We start from the raw sequence: 20,059 nt of genomic DNA, 5'->3' as shown, positions 1-20,059 counted from the left end.
CACAACTACTGAGCCCACGTGCCACAACTACTGAAACCTGCGCACCTAGAGCCCATGTTCCGCAGCAAGGGAAGCCACCGCAATGAGAAGCCCATGCACCGCAACGAAGAGTAGCCCCCACTCGCCGCAACTAGAGAAAGCCCGCATGCATCAACGAAGATCCAACGCAGCCATAAATTAATTAATTAATTAATAAGGAAAAAAGAAAAGTAATATTAAGGGTGGGGCGGGGGGGACAACAGCACCTGCCTTGTGGGAGTGTGGGGAGAATTAAAGGAGATAAACCATGTGGAGCGCTTAGAGCAGGGCTCAGCACAGATGAAATGTTCGCTGTCATCAACTGCAGCCCCATCTTCCAGGCAGGAAAACTGAGACTCAGAAAGGTGCATGCGCCTTCGCCCAAGTTAGACACTGAGTTAACAGCAGAGTCAGGTTAGAAAATCCCCTTTTTAGTCTCTATCCACTGCTCCACAGACCAGTTATTCCTTAGGCAATAATAATAACAAAAATACCTGATATCTTGTCATCGATTTATATATTCTGCCTTGTTCCAGAAAAAATCTGAAGTACCTGACAAAAGATGCACACGGTTCATGATTTTTTTTTTAAGTAATAAAATTGGGAAGGGAGATGGAAAAATAAGGTGAAGGAAAGGGACAGAAATATAAGCCATATGTCTCATACCATTTGCTAGAGGTGGGCTTCACATTTGGCTCTGAGCTTCCCAGAGGCCAACATAAACCAGAGGGAAATACCTGTGTACCTATGGTCCTTGGGAACACTTGGTTACTGAAATGTCACAGCACTGTGTGAGGAGGTGTCACCACCCAGGTGAGAATCACCCTGGTTTTTCACACTCTTGCCAGCTGAATTCCACCATCTGCTTACTCCTGATCACATGCACTCTAAAGCCACCCGACCTGGGTTCAAATCCCAGCTCCACTACTGATTGCATGATGTTGGACAACTTACTTATTAACTCCTCAAAGCCTCAGGTTCTTCCGCTATAAAATGGAGGTAAAAAATAGTACCTAAATGGATAAATAAAATGTGGTGGCATATATACAATTTATTACTATTCAGCCATAAAAAGGAAGCACATTCTGACAAATGGTACAACATAGATCAACCTTGAAGACATGCTGAGTGAAATAAGCCAGTCACAAAAGGACAAATACTGTATGATTCCACTTCTATAAGATACCTAGAAAAGTCAAATTCATAGAGACAGAAGGCAGAATGATGGCTGTCAGGGCTGGGGGAGGGGAAAATGAGGAGTAAAAGTTTAATGGGCACAGAGTTTCAGTTTTGCAAGATGAAAAGCATTCTGGAGATTGGTTGTCCAATATATGACTGTACTGAACACTACTGAGCTATACACTTAAAAATGGTTAAGATGATGGGGCTTCCCTGGTGGCACAGTGGTTAAGAATCCGCCTGCCAATGCAGGGGACACGGGTTCGAGCCCTGGTCCGGGAAGATCCCACATGCTGTGGAGCAACTAAGCCCGTGCACCACAGCTACTGAGCCTGAGCTCTAGAGCCCGCGAGCCACAACTACTGAACCCGCGTGTCACGACTACTGAAGCCTGTGTGCCTAGAGCCCGTGCTCCGCAATAAGAGAAACCACCGCAGTGAGAAGCCCGCGCACCGCAACGAAGAGTAGCCCCTGCTCGCCACAACCAGAGAAAAGCCCGCACGCACCAACAAAGACCCAACACAGCCAAAAATAAAATAAATAAATAAATATTTTTTTAATGGTTAAGATGGTAAAAATCGTTATGTGTATTCTACCAAAATTAAAAATACAATTAAAACAATAGTACCAACTGAATCACTTTGCTGTACAGCAGAAATTAACACAACATTGTAAAACAACTATACTTCAATCAAATAATTTTTAAATAAGTAAGTAAATACCCCACCAAATAGTACCTACTCACAGGTAGCTGTAGCAGTGAATCAATGTAGGTCAAGTGCTTAGCCCAGTGCCTGGTACCCAGAGAGCAGTCAATGCATGTCAGTTCTCCTTATGGGCAGTAAAAGCATTCCCATTGGTACTACCAACCGTAACCTCTTGGTGCCCATGGTCAGCATCACAGCGGGAAAACATCCCAAGCCTCCATGCTTCGAGGTAGGCTCCTCCCACCTGGTGAACAGAGCCTACAATCACGGCCCAGGCACAGCGGGGAGGAGGAGATGGGGTGCGTGCAGGTTCCCGGGAGGGAAGTCCCTGTCTCCCCCGTGCTTCAGAGCCGCTTAGAGAGCTGCTTCCCCTCCCTTCCTCACCAACCACACAAGCTCAGGTGTCAGAGCACTTTCTCCCCTCTATTGTGATCTGTCACCTAACGCCATGGGCATCAAAGCACTTCTCCAAAACACATCTCCAACATCTTTCCTGCACTAGAGAAAGGAGCCCCCAAGCTGATCAGAAACTGATCTGACTACGAAGAGTTACTCATTAGGGTCGTGTAACATCTGGGGGACTGTAGTAGGGTGGTGCCCTCTTGGTCTCTGTCGAATGCTGCTGTCACATCAAAGAAGGCTAAAGAAGTCTCTGTGTGTCTGTGTGTGTGTCTGTGTGTTTAAAATCTATTCAGAATCAGGGCTCACCTATGAATGGGAATTATACTCCAGAATTCTTGCAGCGTTAAGAATAGTGGGAGAGGCTTAGATGGAAAGCCCTGAGCAGTTTCTTTCAAGGCATAATTTCACCTCCAAGGGTAAAGCTGAAATAAAGGCCTCCACTATTCAGTTTCTCCTCTTGGACAAGCTATCATCCTCTTTCAGGGAAGAAAAAGATAACAGGCAGCAAAGCAGATCGGAAGGTAGTGGCTCACATTCAAACAATATTCACATGACCCAAAGAAGAAAAGGGTAAGTAGAAACCAAAGAAGAAAAAAAAAAAGTGAAATTAAAAAACCAACAAATTCAGACATTTGAGTCCATGTAACATGATAGAAAGAGGTCTGACCTGGGAGAACTTGGTTCCAGTTCTCAATTTCTCACAAATTAGATCAATAAGTGTGGGCAACTCTGGCATCCTGAGTCCCAATTTCCTTATCTGCAAAATGGGCATCTTCTCTGCCTTTGTCTGAAGGGGCAGCTTCCACGTAGTAGGAGGAATGACCCGAGAATAAAAAGATCTGGATTCTAATCCCACCTAACTAGGCATGTACCTGCAAGGCAGGTGAGCTGCACTCCTGGGCCTCCCCTGCCCACCATCATGCTGTAAAATGAAACAGATCAATTAAATCATCCCAACTCTGGCAGTCCATCAGATCTACGCAGTGTCCACACACCATGTATTTATTGCAGAGTGGATGCCGTGCAAATGCTATACAGAAACCTTTTGCGTACTCTTAAGTCCAACCATAACTCTGCTTTTCAAGATAAAACTAGCCCTCCCCAAGTGCCCACAAACACCCCTTCTGGGGTGTTACTCTAGTCCTAGCAATCAGACAGACAACAACACTCCCAAATTATCTTTCTCCCCAAATTAAGTTAGGCCTCAGGTGGGAGGAATACCTCTCTAATTTTTAATATACAAATAGAATTTTTCCTCAGGCATAGCCCGTCTCTAAATCCCACTGCGAGAAGTATTACCCTGGGAAAGCAGCTGTCCACACCCCAAATTAAAGCAGCTAGTGCTCCCAGCCACATGCCCCATCACCATGCAAGCGAACCAGCCCTCAGGACTCTGAGCCGTGGGTCTGCAGGCAGAAATGTCACTGGGTCTGGCAATAATGATATACTCACGCGCCGTCAGGCCCCACAGGCAGCTGGCCTTCCGCTGGCCCTCGCTCTCTCTCACACACCCTGAGTCCCACTGCAAGGAGGTGGTCCCCAGGTCCAAGGGGAACAGCACTGAAACCTTCTCTCCTCGGCTCCCAGAACAAGGGGCAAAGGAAAGGAGGGGGAGGGGTGGGGGGAGGGGGCGACTTTGTTTCTGGAAACAAGAATTCAAATCCTGCTTCTCCTAAACCCTGAGTCACCTCCTTCCCTTCCAATAGATCAGTGTGGTGGGTAAACATTTCCATATATGGAGAAGCAGGCTGGAGGATGTCAGAAAAATCACCCTTCTCTCCTCTGGCACTTGAAGAACATGCCCCACTAAAGGACAGAATTCCTTACTTAGAGTGAATGATTAACCCCCAAAGAAGTGGAGTCTCAACTGTTCCACAGGCTCTCCTGTTACAGGAAAAAGGCTCCCTTGTCCAGACAACGAAGTGACTGGTTTGAAAGGCTTTAAGTTCATCTTAGGAATGGGGCCATCTAGAATGCAACTACATTTATGAAGTCAATTAATTAATGGGGAGGGAGGGTGTTAAGGGGGATGCACCTGAAGAGGTCACCAAGAATCCAGCCCACAGTTCTTTCAGTGGCAGATGAGTATGAAAACAACCCTTGGACCCCAATCCCTGACCCCCTTGGGCCTAGAGTCCTCTTGGGAACTTAGTTTCGCATGAGTTCTTCATAGGACAGACACCAGGCAATAAGACCCAGAATAAAACCAGACTTCCAAGAGAAAACTGGGGGGGTGGGGGGGAACAGAAGAGTGACATGCCCAATTTAATTTGTAAGATTCATTCCCTTAGTTTGTAAGATTAATTCTAATCCGAAGGTCCTGAAAAGTGTCCAATGACTAAATTGAACCAGTGGAGTCAATCAGGAATGAATCTGGTCTGAAATGACTCCAGACTGAATTAGAGAAAAAAGGAGAGAGATGAAATGGCAGTGTGGGGAAGTCGGGGTCTGCTCAGAGAAGGAATCCGTATCTTGGCTTCCTAGTGGTTCTATTCCTCAGCATGATCTTATTCTACTGCTGGCTGTAAAGGCTTTCTGTAGGTCAGATGAGCCATTGTTCAGAATCATCGCCCACGTGCTGCTTTTTAGGCCTTCACCATGAGGGTGCTTGTTCTCATCCCAAGGCAACCTTCAAGCAATAAACATCACTGGTCAGGGAGCAAGGGGACCCAAGCCCTAAGCCCAGACCAGTCACTCCTTACCACTTTGGACAAATCTGTTCTCCTCTCGTAGCTTATATTCTCTCATCTACAGATTGGGTAGATATCCCCAAACTGTCCAACTATGTGCTCTAAAAGCAGCTTCTGTCCAGCCTATCGAACAGTCCTGACATTTATTTTGATCACTTGTTTTCTATTTTTGCAAGCACGCCACAAGTACCTGAAAAAATGGCCAACACTTCTTATTCATTGCATGTTTCATAAGTAAACACAAATATAAGTGATTACTAAATGAGGTAAGGAAACAGGATCAGAAAACCTTCCACCACATGCCAGAACCAGAACTCAGCACAGAATTCTTGCAACTGCAGTACTCCCAAGAGGTCCCAGAAGTAGGCTTGAAGAGGGTAAGGAGATGGTCCTCATTTGTAACTGACACTAAACCAGCCATCAGACTTAGTGTTTCTGTAGAAAGACTGTCATCCTTTCAGGAGCTCAGAGTTCCTTCCAATATTCCAACAGGAGCATTTCAGCAGAGGAAAGAGATATTCCATGGAAAACAGCTACCTAGGGATGACCTGGGAACTCTGTAAACCAAGGACCAAGGAGGGAACTACAGAGACAGGAATGAAAACCAGAATGAAAGGTCTAAAGCTACCCTCCATTCTGCTAGTAGCATTTGGAGATCAGTTTCCATATCCACAAAGCAACCCTTCATTCCTTAATGTATGTGTGTCTTTCTTCCTCGTGACCCCTGACAACCACTGGCTCTGGGATCTCAGGGGAAGAAAAGACCATCAAGGCCACTGAGCCCAATGTCTCTCCTATTTATGAACCAAACCCTCCCCCCATGGCATCCCTGAGGTCTCCAGTGAGGTGGAGATCATTATCTCCCGCAGCTGTAAATTCCATCTTTCCCACAGAAAGTTCTTCCTTATATGGAAATAAATATGGCTTCCGGGCCTTCAACCTCTGCCTCCTTATTCTGCTTCTTTGAACCATACAAACAACCCATGTCTGTCTCATGGGTTTGGAACTTTTGTAGGTGAATGTGGCTACAAAAACAAAGCTCTCCAAGATCTCATTCCTCGGTCACCCTGGCTGCCTCCTGCCAACTTGAGGCCCATCCTTTTTGGATTTTTCCAATAAGCATTAGTGCTTAGTAACCCATTCTGCATATGTACTGCTGGCCTTGTGGGTTCACAAGACGTACCCTATTAAATCCCAGTCACTGAGAAAAGAGAGAAAACAGACTTTGAGATCAGTTCCTCATCCACCGGGACCCCGTCACCCACACCACATTCCCACCCTTTGTGGACGAAGCTCAGGAATGCAGATCCCCTCCCCAGCTCCCCACTCCTGCTCTCCAGCCTGGCCAACCTAAAACTGTCTCCAGGATACAGGACTGTTTCAAGGAATGTTAAGAGCGAGCTCTGTAAGAAAAGAGCACCTTGCCAACATAAGCGCTCTCAGAAACAAAGTGGCCTGCAGGCAGGGCAGCAGGGCCAATTGGCTGAGCACAAGGCTGGGAGCTCGTGATCCCTGACAACTGCCGGCACCATTCTCCTCAGTGTCCTTTCAAAATGGGGGGAAAAAAATGTTCTTTTCTGCCACAGTTCTGATGTGGCACTCTTTGAATTCAAGGTACGTGTGATAATGATGCCTCGCATTATTGCATTCTTTACAGTTTAGTAAGTGCTTTACCAGACAGTCTCATTTAATCCCTACTGACAACTATGCCTGGAGGATTATACCCACTGTAGTGATAGGAAAAGTGAGGCTCAGGAAGGTTAAGTATATTCCCAAGGTCACACCGATGGTAAGTAGTGAAAAGAATGCTGGTTTAAGAGTTAGACTATTTAAGATTCCAGTTCCAATTCTGCTGCATACGAAATAAATGACCTCTGGCCAACTGTTTGACTTTTCTAAACCTCAGTTTCTGCAGCTGAAAATTAGAGATGAAAACAGCCCCTCTCCCTACCTCTCAGAGCAGTTATGAGGATCAACTGAGATAAGGCTAGTGAAAGCCCTCTGGAAAATGGGTAGGCGTTACAAAAGTATAGGGGATTATTGTGATTACTTGTCAATGACTGTGCATTCCATTAAAAACACAAAAAGCAGCAAGGTCATTCTCAAGACAAAGACACATTAAGGCTCTGGGAATTGAAGGGAAATGATTGGACGTTCTGCTGGGTTCTGTCTATATGCTATTCATTCGTGCAGTTGAAACTCAGCAGCAACTGTCAGATTTTCAGCCCCACGTCACAAACGTCTCCAGGACTGCTCAAGACAAACTCGCCCTTTTGGCTACAAGCAAATGCCAGGCCAAAAGGAGGTAATAGAGATGGGTGCTGGGAAGACCCCCTGAGAGTCTCAGTTCTGAAAACGTGACCTGCAATGTTTTCCTTGGAGAACTTGTTAGAAACACAGGCTCCAGTCTCTCTGCAACAAGCCCATAGGGAAAGAAACGCAGGGTACGGAGCTATTTACCAGAGAACACTAAGGAAGCTCCCGAGCATGAATTAATCAAGGGTACAGGATATTTCAAGCTGCAGATTCCAAAAGAAACCTCCAACCCATTAAACCTCCGGCCCAGCTCAGAGGCTCAGCCTGGCATTCGGGCAGCCCAGGCTGCAGAGAAGCCCGTTTACATACCAGAGGTCCTGCAGCAGGTCACCAGGAGCCAGAAGGCACCCAAGAAGATCTGAGAGCTCAGGTGGGAGAGCCTGGCTTCCTTCAGGCCTCCCCCAACACACCAGTCATCAGGATTCTCTTCAGTTTCTGCAAAGATCCAAGTCATCCATGGCATTTATGGAAGGGCCGGATCTTCCCCAGAAATCCATTCTCAAGGCTGATGCACACACAGCTCAACGATGACTGTTTTCTAGTTTGCATTTGATCATCTGCTTCCTTGTGCTTAACGGTGAAGGAAGACCCTACATTATTTTGTTGCATAGATGTGTGATTCCTAGCATGAGTGTGCACTTGCATCCTCGGGGATGCTATAGCAAAGGGCTTTGAGATGCAAACAACTTTGCATCTCAAAGAGCTCACAAGCATGGAACAGAAAGGCTGACCATAATACAGGACAAGAGACTTCAGTAGGATCCCCCTTGATGGGAGAGATGGATTTCCGGGTCAGCTATTAAGAGGGTAGGACAGGAAAAGGGGGAGGTGAAGAAGTAAAGGACATTCCAGGCAAAAAGAAAGATTTGAGCCCAGGCGATAAGGAGCTATGTCCAGTGAACAGCTAGCTTAGCGGATGTGTAGGGAACTAGTGGGACAGGTGGGCAGGTGAGTGGAGACAAAGAGTAGCTCAGCAAGGTAAACTGAAGCCAAATGATAGCTGGAGGCTAAGGTGGCTGGATTCTAGTTCTAAAAACAGTCTTTTTCTGAGAAGCAATCTTTGATCACACCACTGATCACCTTTTAAAAAATAGTCTCTTTGGCTGCTCACTGCTAAATAATCACAATAACAACCATAATTTATGGAGTATTTCATCTGTGCTGAGCACTGAACAAAGCAGGCTGCATACACTGCCCCATTTAACCCCATCAACAACCCTGTGAGCTAGGCAGGCTGGCTCCCATAATACAGATCAGGAAATGAAGGCTTAAAGATAAACTGTGCCAGTCTTAGAGAAAGAAAGTGGGAGAGGCCAGGATTAACTAACTCACAGTGCAAACTCAACCCCTTGCAATCCTAGACCATACTCTCCAATTTCTAACCTTCTTCTTTCCTACTGTCCAGACTCTTCCTATCCCATTTCTATGCGATAAAATCATCCTATCACACATAATAATCCTATATAACAAACAAAATGATCTCCAAAAATAGTTGACAAAATTCCTTATTTGATTCTGTTTCCCCACAAAGCCCTTGGAGTCAGGAACCTTGTCTGTGTCTCAGCACTGTACACACAGTGGACAATCAATAATTACATGTTATTCAGTTAGACAACATCTTTGAAGGTTGGGCCGTGGAAGTAACACAATACTGGCTGTAATTTCCACTCTCTTCTACATAGAAATGGAACTAATCTCAGCGAGGGTCCCAAGATCCAAAGGGGAGACATAGCCAAGTTGAAAGATACAGGTCAAGGATCATGTGCCTGGAGCAGCCTGAAGGCTCTGCAGCTACTCAGGGGATGCATGACTCTGAACCTACAGCCAGGTGCTCCAAAGGCCCATCAGAAGGAGGTGGACAGGACACATATTTCCTTGACAAAAGGAAAAAGCTCCAGGACCCTCACAGCTGTGACTTGTGCTATGCCACTTTGCCCTTCAGCCTTAGTACAAAGACAGACTGGGCCAGCACAGTGGTTTTCAAACTTTTTTTCCCTAGCAGTAGAGCTTTTCCATTACGCAAAATGCTTTGTGGATGCTTAGCTTGTAACGAACATAAAAGCAGAGCTGCTAAGACTGGGCTCCAGAGCCCCCTTCCCTCCTACTCTTCTGACCATTTGTCGCCTCCCTACCTCGCAGCCCAACCCCAAGGCCCCTCTCGGAGTCTCCTAGGCTCAGGGGAGCACAGCTTGAAAACCAGCAGCCTCTGAGAGCTTCATAGTACCTTCCAGCTCTGATTCTAGTAACTTCCAAGGTCTGAGATGTACGTCCTTTTAAGCAGCTCTGCATTTTTACCAGTGAGACAGGCAATATATGGTGTAGCAGGGAAGAAAGAGGTCTCAAAGTAGAAAACTTGGATGATAATCTACTTAAAGACCTGTGTTCTCAGAAGCAAGTTATTTAAATCTTGCTAAGCCTCAGTTTTCTCATCTGTAAATGGGAAATAATATTGTTATCCACCTAATAAGGCGTTTATGAGAATTAACTAAGTTCACACATAAGTTGCTTAGCAGAATGCAACAATAAATACTGTGTTATGATCACTCCATCTATAAATCCATCTATGTCCACAGATGAAAAAGCAGGTAGCACTGCATCCAGGGCAAAGAAGATGCTCAACAAGTGACAGAGGTCCAATTTTTTCCTTCCTTGCTCTCATGGACATTTCAACCTAAACAAACAATATGATGGCAATAAAGAGCTAAAGGGAAGAATACATTTCATGTCCCAAATTCCCTACAGATCATCTTTGAAAATATTACATCTTGTCTCTGGAATCTTTGAAACTCATGGCCATCTCAGGCTTCCAAGGATGTCAATCAAGACAGTCCAGGGTGGAGAAGGTGAGTTTGAGAAAACCAGGTCACTGGCACAGGAGAAAGTATGAGACTTGGTATCCCAGGATCTGGCTATAAAACTATTATCATTTTTATTATAACCTCAAGTAAAAAGTTGAACCACTGGGGCTTCCCTGGTGGCGCAGTGGTTGAGAGTCCGCCTGCTGATGCAGGGGACGTGGGTTCGTGCCCTGGTCCAGGAGGATCCCACATGCCGTGGAGCGGCTGGGCCCGTGAGCCATGGCCGCTGAGCCTGCGCGTCCGGAGCCTGTGCTCCGCAACGGGAGAGGCCACAACAGTGAGAGGCCCGCGTACCGCAAAAAAAAAAAAAAAAAAAAAAAAGTTGAACCACTGAAAAAAATAACTTAGAATGTACCCAAAACTTGGGAATCACCTCATCTTGAGGCCCCTGCTCCAACTACAAGATTCCCTGTCTCTCACCTGAGTTTTGCCCCAGGTTCCCTGAACATCCTGAAGGTGCTGCCAGGTTAACCCCCAATTTCATCCCAACTTTCGCAGGTGACCCCTCACCAGTGCTCTGAACTGCACAAAAGAATAATGTCCAACTTCCTTCAGGCCAGCACTCATGGCCTCCAGGAGGGGCCTCAACCCATCTTTCCAGTCACACTTCCCATTATATTGTCCCTAAGGGTACCAGGCAAGAGTATACCCCCAATTCCTCCCAACTCCAAGGTTTGGCCATGCTTCCCCCAGGACTGTGCCTCCAAATCTGAGTGCCAGACCTCTTTACTGTGCAGTGGGGAAGAGGAACCCTTGGGAGTGTTCTGTGACCAGGATGTAGTCGACAGTGTCTTCACTGCCCCATCCTTTCTCTAAAGATGGTCCCACCAACTACTGGTCCATAGACATCCCCATCATGGGAAGAAGAAATAGTTGTGTATTTCTTTGTTGTCAACAAAGCTTTTCACATGCCGCACCTTTTTAAACGCTTAAGGTAAGATATGACCATGACACCCACTTTATAAATGAGGAAGCTGAGGGTCCATAATATAGTCAGGAACTGAACCGGTAGCCAAGCACAGGGCTTTGGCTCCAGAGCCCTTTCACACTACACTCTCCCCCAAGAGCTGAGTGCAACTGAAACCCTGCTATAAAAGGTGCCGTCCTCCCGGCCAGCTCACTGCATGGCCCTGGGCACATCACTTTCCTTCTCTAAGCCATAAAATAAGGGCTCTGAGGTCATCCCACACATCTACCTACCCCTTTCCCTCTCCCCTTGAAAGATTTCTGAAATAAAACCTTAGAAGGGAATTACCAAGGTAACGTCTTGTGTATGTGTTTGGTCAGTTCCATCCCAAGCTTTCCATCCCAAACTCCCACACCCAACCCGAAAGAAGGAAGAGTGACTGACCCGAGTGTCAAAAAGGCACCAGGACTCTACAGGACACAGCACAGGGAATGCAGTGTGGCAGGATCACCATACAGACCAGCAAGCTGCTCCCCAAGAACAACTGCAGTCATGGTCACAGTGCATGAACCTTGTCAGCATATTGCTGGTTTGGCTGGCAATTTATAATAAGCTCAAGATGCACAAGCATTAATGTGGACAGCACAGTATGCATCTTACATGCCCCATGGCCTATGGGCTCCAAGAGAGAGGGCAATGGAAAAATCCCTCTTTCCTTCAAGATTCTGAAGACATTAGCACATCTTCTCTCTTTAGCACGAGCAACTACAACTGCTGCCTGACCGGAACACTCCCATCCGGATGTGAGCAAGCTGCCGTGCCCTCTCTGTGCTTTCTCCTAAAGTCCAAATGCTGACTGCCAGGCTCTCCCAGGACCATCCTACATCTGGCAAAACTCAAATAGCAACTGGTCCAACTCCTGTAAACAACTTGTCTGGGGGCATTCATTCATTCAAAAAGCATCACTGATGTCTCCTTAACGCACAGCGATAGGATGAGGCTAGGTTTCTGCTCTCAAGAACCCTGCACCAATATCTTCAGTGGCTTCTCAGTGGCCACAGAACAGTCCAAGCGCTTTATCTAATGTCTCAAGTTTATCAATAACTTGGACTCAATCTTCTATTTCCACCATGAACTCCCTCCCACTCCCACTCAGCACGCATTCTTTGCTTTATTCAGACTGAACTCTTAGCTCTTGGTGCTTTTGCTTGACCTATTACCCTTCCCCATGCCAAGATCAGTTTATAGATAATCCTACAAGACCTACTGGTAGTTCTCAACTGGAACAAGATCGCTCTTTGAAGAAAGGCAGTTATTTCAGCAGTGTCTCATGCATTACAGGGTACCGAGCATCTCTGGCCCTGACCACTGAATGACAACGGTGGTCTGGCCTCCAACACTGAGATAACAAAAAACACTCCACCACATTCGCAAATGCCCCTTAAAGGGATGTTACTGCCCCCCAACAGACAGTCACCGGACCACTGTCACCCTGCATGAAACCTCCCTTGCTTCTCAGTCCAGCCAGAATAGTCTCTCTTCTCTGGATTTGCTCAGCCTGCTACCTAGGACGTGGACAGTGACCTTCCTCGTACTATTCTCACTATGTACTTGACATACTCCCTTTCCAGGGAGGGCTCCCAGTGGGAGAGTCCATGACTTATCTCTGCCCCTGGTGCCCAAACTAGCACAGCACCAGGCTCATAGTAAGTGTTTAATAAACATTTATGAACAAATTACATAAACAAGACAACTGTCCAGGGCATGACTCTCAAGAGGAGATTAAACTGAGCTGGAAAATCACAAATCAACCAGTGCCGTCAATACTAAGGAGAACTTATTGCAGGGCTGTGACTGAGCAAATGGCCTGCTTTTCGGTATATTAAGTACAGTAATGTTATACATTTATCTAAATAAACAAATATGACGTAGAACACTCTAGCAGTTATATTACAGTATTATAATTAATTATACACATCAAGTATTTGGGGAGAATAGCTCTGGGCATTTTCAAATGACTGTCAGTGGCTGATACATTCTCTCAATTGGCTCCAAGTTCCCTTACACCCTCTGAAGTGCCTTCCTGTGCCACAGAAGCGATTGCTAAAAACTACATTTCCCACACTCCCCTGAAGCTAATAAACTAGATTCCAGGAATAAGATGTACTTGTGTGAGACTTAGAAGGTGGAAGTGAGGCTGAGGCCTCCTGCTGCTTCTTCTTCTGGCAAGCTACACCTTGTAAGCATACGTCAAAATGCTGTTCCGTTTGCTAATCCAATGTCCCGCCGCCAACCATGAGGACATTGAGAAAAATGTCAGAGGTCTCTGTAGGGGCTTCCTAATCCCATCTCCCTTCTCCCCGGATTGCAGCTGTGGAATAAATTCTTAAACTCAATTGCTATAGATGTAGCCTCCTGGCTCCCACTGCTCCAGCCTTTCCAACAATTTTGTTAGCATCTCTTTCCCCGAATTAATCTCCCTTTCCATTTAAATTATGTGGATGTCTTTCTTGCACTTAAGCCTGAAACACACGCAGGAAGGGGGGAAAAATGATCAATTAACTGCTCATCCATTCATCTATTTCTGATCTGATCGAGACCTCTGTCTATCTATACCTAGACCTTCTCCGTTGCCTGTGTGAAGGGGAGAAAAATATGTCACTTTACTGTAACGAGCCAAACAGACCTAAGGGACATGAGTAGCAGGTGTCATAAACTAGTTGATGATCAACAGAAACTCTAATTCTTATCAAATGAAGAACGCTTATAGCATAATTACTGACTCTTTCCGGAGAATTCTTTGGCTTGACCTCTTTGTTTTCCAGAACTGCCACTGAATCCTTCAGTACCTCAAAGGCACACCGGCTGCACACCTAGCCCATCTGCTCTGTGCAGCCCCACAGAAAAGGCCTCCAGAAATGTCTGTTCCTGTCCTTGTTTCCTTATTTGTGACATAGGGATAGCAATAGTACCTTCCTCGTAGGTTTGTTTAGAGGATTAGGTGGATCACTATGAATAAAGCAGCTACAAGAGCAACTGGCACACAATGACTGCTTACTACGTGTCACCTAGTGTATAACCTAGCAGCAATCTTAGGACACAGGTCTAAGTCCTGTTTTATTGATACAAATGAGGAAACTGAGACTCAGATTCTATAACTCTCCCAAGGTCAAGACGGCTGGTAAGCAAGGCGTGGAGGCAGGATCCAAATCTAGCTCCATGGCCTCCCACCAAATCCGACGCTCTCTGCACCTCATATTAGCAAGCATCCTGCTTGCAAATATGAACACCTAATGGAAAAAGGTATTAAACAAAAGGAGCAAAACCAGCCCAGACATAACGGGGCTGTACCTTGGGAGCTCTCTGGGCATCACAGGATGATAAGGCCAATGTCATAAGCCCTGCCCTTCAGCACAGTCAGCTCCTGTGGATAAAATTAGCTCAGCTGTGCTCCAGTGCTACCTGGAGCCCCAAGGCAAAACTCACCCCAGGCACAGCTCGACCTCACCTGACCCTCACTCTCAGGAAGGGTCTCTCATGCACCTCATTAGGGCCTGAGATGACTTATTTTGCTCTTTCTGGCTCTGGCTGCTAAGGTCACCTCTCTGCTCTCCAGAAAGGCAGCTCCAAAGGAGAAGTAAAGATAAAAAAATCAAGCAACCATCCTGCATTCCTTTCCTCCAGGGCAGCTCAGGAGCAAGGATGGGGTGCCTACCTGCCATGCCAGCTGTGCCCTGGGGGAAGGAGGCTGTGCTCAGTTATACAACCCGGCTCAGGACCAAAGACAGACACTAGCCCAGGTGGACGGACTCCTGAGATTATCCTCCTTATTTTACTCTGGTGATGATGGTACTGACCAGGGGAAGGGCCCAGTCTATATTCCTGTGTGCTATAGAACACAGCACACTGATGATGACCACCAGGGTCTCCTCTGCATCATCCCAACCCAGTGCCACTAGACTTGAAGGTGGAGCTCAAATGTCACCTCTCCTGGGGCCTTCCCTGCTCCCATCCTTACCGAGCTAGAATTTTCATCACAATTTCCACAATGCCTTATCTCTACCCTTTTTTTTTTGGCATTTATTTGTTCAACAAATATCTCTTGCATACCTATTTTGGACTTGAGGATACAGAAATGAAAGGAATAACCCTTACTTTCAAGGAAAGACAACCAACTGCAATAAATAGCCAAAAATGGGGGAAGTGGAGCTATCAGAGGTCAGAGGTACATGCCAAGCAGAGTTGATATCAGAGCAAAGTCTTGAAAGGAACCTGTGAGCTACCCTGATACGGTGGGAGAGAAGCGATGTTTTGACAAGGAAACAGTATGTTAAGTCGTGGAGGCTACAGAGAATCCCATGTATATTCTGGAGCACAGGATCTGTCCTGGAGATTAGTGAGATGAGGATGAAAGGAGGCAGGGGCTAAATTCCCAACAGTCTTCTGTTTTATGCAAAGGGTTTTGGATTTTACCCAAAAATCATTGAAGGATTTTAAAACCAGAGATTTGGCATGACTGGATTTGCATTTTTTGGAAAATCACTCTGGAAGAACAGAGAATGGAAAGGAGAGGGGTGAGAATAAAAAACAAAGAATAAAAAGCAAAGGCCAGGGCTTCCCTGGTGGCGCAGTGGTTGAGAGTCCGTCTGCCGATGCAGGGGACACGGGTTCGTGCCCCGGTCCAGGAAGATCCCACATGCCGCGGAGCAGCTGGGCCCGTGAGCCATGGCCGCTGAGCCTGCGCGTCCGCAGCCTGTGCTCCGCAACGGGAGAGGCCACAACAGTGAGAGGCCCGCGTAGTGCAAAAAAAAACAAAAACAAAAAACAAAAAGCAAAGGCCAGTTGAGCATTACTGAAACCCTGTAGAAGAGAGATGCTGAGGGTCTGAACTGAGGCGGTGCAGCAAAGGCGGAGTGGGTAGGTCGGGTGTAGTTACATGCAGTGGGTGAGGAACAGCAGTTACCATGGTTGACTCAACAAGGTCTGAGGATGAATAGATAGAAAGGCGAGGTAAAGGGAGGAAGCATCCAGAAGGAGTCCCAGTTTCCAGGCTTGGGTGACTAAATAGACAGACGTTACTATCATTCACTAAGGTGACAATGCTAAGAGAAAAAGATAACACTAAGATTTCCAGGGCTTTCCTGGTGGCGCAGTGGTTGAGAGTCCGCCTGCCGACGCAGGGGACATGGGTTTGTGCCCTGGTCCGGGAAGATCCCACATGCCGCAGAGCAGCTGGGCCCATGAGCCATGGCCGCTGAGCCTGCGCGTCCAGAGCCTGTGCTCTGCAACGGGAGAGGCCACAAAAGTGACAGGCCCACGTACTGCAAAAAAAAAAAAAAAAAAAAAAAAAAAAGATTTCCAATCGGAGCATCCAAAAGGCACTTACATATATGGCTCTGGGGCTCAGGAGTTCCAAACCCAATATAACCCCCTAGGAGTCATGAGCACAGAGACACAGAAGGAGGCTAAAGACAAAGCTTTGCATGTGAGCAGGGACAAGGGCCAGCAAAGGAAACTTGAGGACAGATGCAGGGAAAAAATGAAAGAAGCAAGAACGGTCAAGAGTGACCATACCACAGAGGCCAGATCAGAGCAGTGCTAACAAGAAATGAACTTGGCCCCATAGACCTGCGTAAGAGCTGCTTCTGTCAGACTGAAATGGGCTAAGAGGCCAAAAGAAGGTGAGGAAGGAGAGAGAAGTGTAAAGACAGAGAAGCAAAGAAGAGGGACGGCATGTTGTTGGAGAAGGTGAAACAAGTATACATCTTACTTCCCCTACTAGCCAGTAAACTTGGAGAACAGTGCTGCCCAGTAGACGGATAATGCAAGTATCACTTGCAATTTGTTATTTTCTAGCAGCCACCTTTTCAAAAAGCTAAGAAGAAACGGAAAAATTAATTTTAATAATATATTTTACTTAACCCAATATACCCATACTCATTTCATAGGTAATAAACATAAAACTTATTAATAAGATATTTTACCTTTTTTTTTATACTAAGCCTTTGAAATCTGCTGTTTTACACTTACAGCACATCTCAATTTGAACTGGGCCACATTTTAAATCCTCAACAGTCACATGTCATTCTGATTTTACTTTGACAAGTCAGGACTCAGCATGGAAGCTGACACATTGCATTTTTTTAATATGATGAAATGAATGGACAGGTAATGGATGGAAGGATGGACGGATGAACTGTCATACCACTGAGAAAATTACTGAAGTCTCTGTGGTTCCTTGCCTTTATCAACTACACTTTAAAATTCCAGTCTTGGGTCATATTATGACTGGAGCCTTGGTATAGCTTGATATTAATATAAACAGCATAACTTCTATTCCTTGTAAACTTCCTCTCTTCCTTCAAAATTCAAAAACAGTGTCAGTCTCTAATTTTCTTAGAGCAAAACAACTCTGTCAAACACTGGTCAGAAGATCTACCACTGACATAGATCTCAAGCAGGTCACTTTACCTCTTTGGGCTTCTGTTTTCCCTACCATAAAAATATAAGCCTAGGGGGCCTCCCTGGTGGCGCAGTGGTTGAGAGTCCGCCTGCCGATGCAGGGGATGCGGGTTCGTGCCCCGGTCCAGGAGGATCCCATATGCCGCGGAGCGGCTGGGCCTGTGAGCCATGGCCGCTGAGCCTGCGCGTCCGGAGCCTGTGCTCCGCAACGGGAGAGGCCACAACAGTGAGAGGCCCGCATACCGCAAAAAAAAAAAAAAAAAAAATATATATATATATATAAGCCTAACTCTGCATATCTCATAGACTCATTGAAAACTCAAAATAGTGAAAACACTAAAGTATTACACAGAAGCAAGGTATCACCAAGAAGTTTCCCCTTATTATAAATATAAACCATATGAGCTCATCATATTATAAACTCCAATCGTGCCTACATGCACACATACAAAACAAATAAAACTCTGCGTGGCTACATTAATATTAGTATTTTAATTTCCAATACCACTATTCTTCCTGTCTCCTTGCAAAAACCACAGAAGATGTGGTCACCAGCCTTAAGTAGAGACTTGAAAGTGAGGGTCCATCATGTGAGTAAGCCTGAGAGATGGTACAGTTGAGGGCTCCATGGCCTTTCAACAGATGGGACACGGAAAATGTCCTGTATTGGACTGACCACTAACAGTTTAACAGTGAAAATCTTCTCCACCCCATTCAACTCCCAAGAGCGGAATGGTAATAACTATTTGCTTTCATTTGGCTTTTTTTTTTTTTTTTTTGCGGTACGCGGGCCTCTCACTGCTGTAGCCTCTCCCGTTGCGGAGCACAGGCTCCGGACACGCGGGCTCAGTGGCCATGGCTCACGGGCCCAGCTGCTCCACGGCATGTGGGATCTTCCCGGACCGGGGCACGAACCCGTGTCCCCTGCATTGGCAGGCAGACTCTCAACCACTGCGCCACCAGGGAAGCCCTCATTCGGCTTTTTGAGCGTGAGACACAAATACCGGGGGAGATTAGAAAAGGTGTGAAGCTGAAATGAAGACTTCTTAGGGGCACAATTGCCAAATGGAGAGAAACAAATTAAGATGATCAGTTTGTTTCTTCTGCTGACCGGGGTCACCATCCACAAATGAGATTTTTTTTTTTAAATTCCTTCAAAACTCTGCAGCTAACTGACCAAGAATGAGGGCCACTCACAGACCCCAGAATGAAGGAGCTCATCTGACCATCCAGCACCTGATTTTAGCGGGGAAGAAACAAGAAGAAGAAGAGAGAACAAGCAGGTCCCTAGTTATAGGGGGAGGAAGAGGGTAAGAGGGGTAGAGGGAGTGGGTTACGCCTGGGGTTACATTATGTGAGAGGCACCGAGAAGCCTTAAACCCTGTTGATCAGAATCCAAATCTTTTGTTGTCTCCCTTTATGTGACCCCTGATTTGTTTAAAAGCCAAATTAAAATTACCCACTAATTAACCCAGCCAGATAAAACTATTGACACACAGCTTGCAGAGTATAATACCAGGAAAAATTTTAAAATACATAAACTTAGCTGTAAATGCCACTTAATCCAACCTCTGTTCTACTAGCAAAAGACAGACCTTTGTTCCACTTGGTATTTCTCAGCCACACATTTTCCACAGCCAGTAAAGTTCTTCTGGCAAACCAGCCATCACAACCAGTCTGCACCCGACCGCCCAACACGTGAACCACCTGACACGTGAACGCATCACCTTTCTATGCTGACCACACAGCAGAAGTCAGACTTGTGCCCTCATCTGCCAGGTTTTAAAGAAAAACCAGAACACACTAATACATCCTGGCCATGGAAGGCAGAGTCCATTTATAAAATATTGCTGTTGTTGATTAACAAACACTTGTTATGTGCCAGGTAATTTTCTAAGCCTGTTACCGATATTAACTCACATAACCTTCCCAACAAGCCCTATGAAGTACATACCATTATCATTATTCCCATTTTACAGATAAGAAAACTGAGGCACGGGTAGACACAGAGGTAGATAGTGGTGGGGCTGGGAACTGAATCTAGGCCATCTGGCTCAACGCCTGTGTTCTTCCCCTCCACGCTACACTGCCTCTCAGTTGGTTTTGTTTGTCCTCCTTGTTTTTATTGTTGGGGGAGAGAACACAAACATTAATGGACAGTAAGAAATATGAAGGGCACACAACCAGCACATTCTCTCCCTAAAGTCAAGTGACAAGAGAGGCCAAATCTTAATGAGGAACCAAGTAACTGATTTGCTCTGAGAAAGCCCTTTCACAAGACCAGAAATACACAGTGTCCGTGAGATCAGTATACTCCCTGTCAGCATCAGGAGGTGGTCTCAGGAGAGGTGAAGTCAAGTCCAAGTTTCAGGGACGACAGGAGAGGCAGACTGAAGCATCACCCCCGTGATGCCTGGCTGAGGGGACTGGGAGGCACGACCGAGGCTCTCTCTTCCCCGAGCACTGCCCATGTTTGGAGTAGGGACTCCGATCCCCATTCTGCAGATGAGAACACTGCTG

The 20,059-nt window shown here is 46.1% G+C and overlaps 1 protein-coding gene across 7 annotated transcripts in view; it reads right to left on the bottom strand.

Annotated features, from left to right (window-relative positions):
* LPP (LIM domain containing preferred translocation partner in lipoma) overlaps positions 1 to 20,059 on the bottom strand; it is a 688,691-nt gene that overhangs the window by 628,405 nt on the left and 40,227 nt on the right. Inside the window, exon 1 of one of the 7 annotated variants that reach the window (XM_060099287.1) lies at positions 3,759 to 3,834. The exons of 5 other annotated variants lie outside the window; for them this stretch is intronic. The gene's annotated coding sequence lies outside the window, so the exon portion shown is untranslated. Of the gene's footprint in view, positions 1 to 1,942; positions 1,963 to 3,758; positions 3,835 to 20,059 lie in introns of those variants that run through there. One more of the 7 variants, XM_060099288.1, reaches the window with a different exon arrangement.

Source organism: Mesoplodon densirostris, chromosome 5 (assembly GCF_025265405.1).
Source record: "Mesoplodon densirostris isolate mMesDen1 chromosome 5, mMesDen1 primary haplotype, whole genome shotgun sequence".
Taxonomy (NCBI): Eukaryota; Metazoa; Chordata; class Mammalia; order Artiodactyla; family Ziphiidae; genus Mesoplodon; species Mesoplodon densirostris.
The sequence above is the reverse complement of the archived record's forward strand: the minus strand, read 5'-3'. Positions and strand labels throughout refer to the sequence as shown.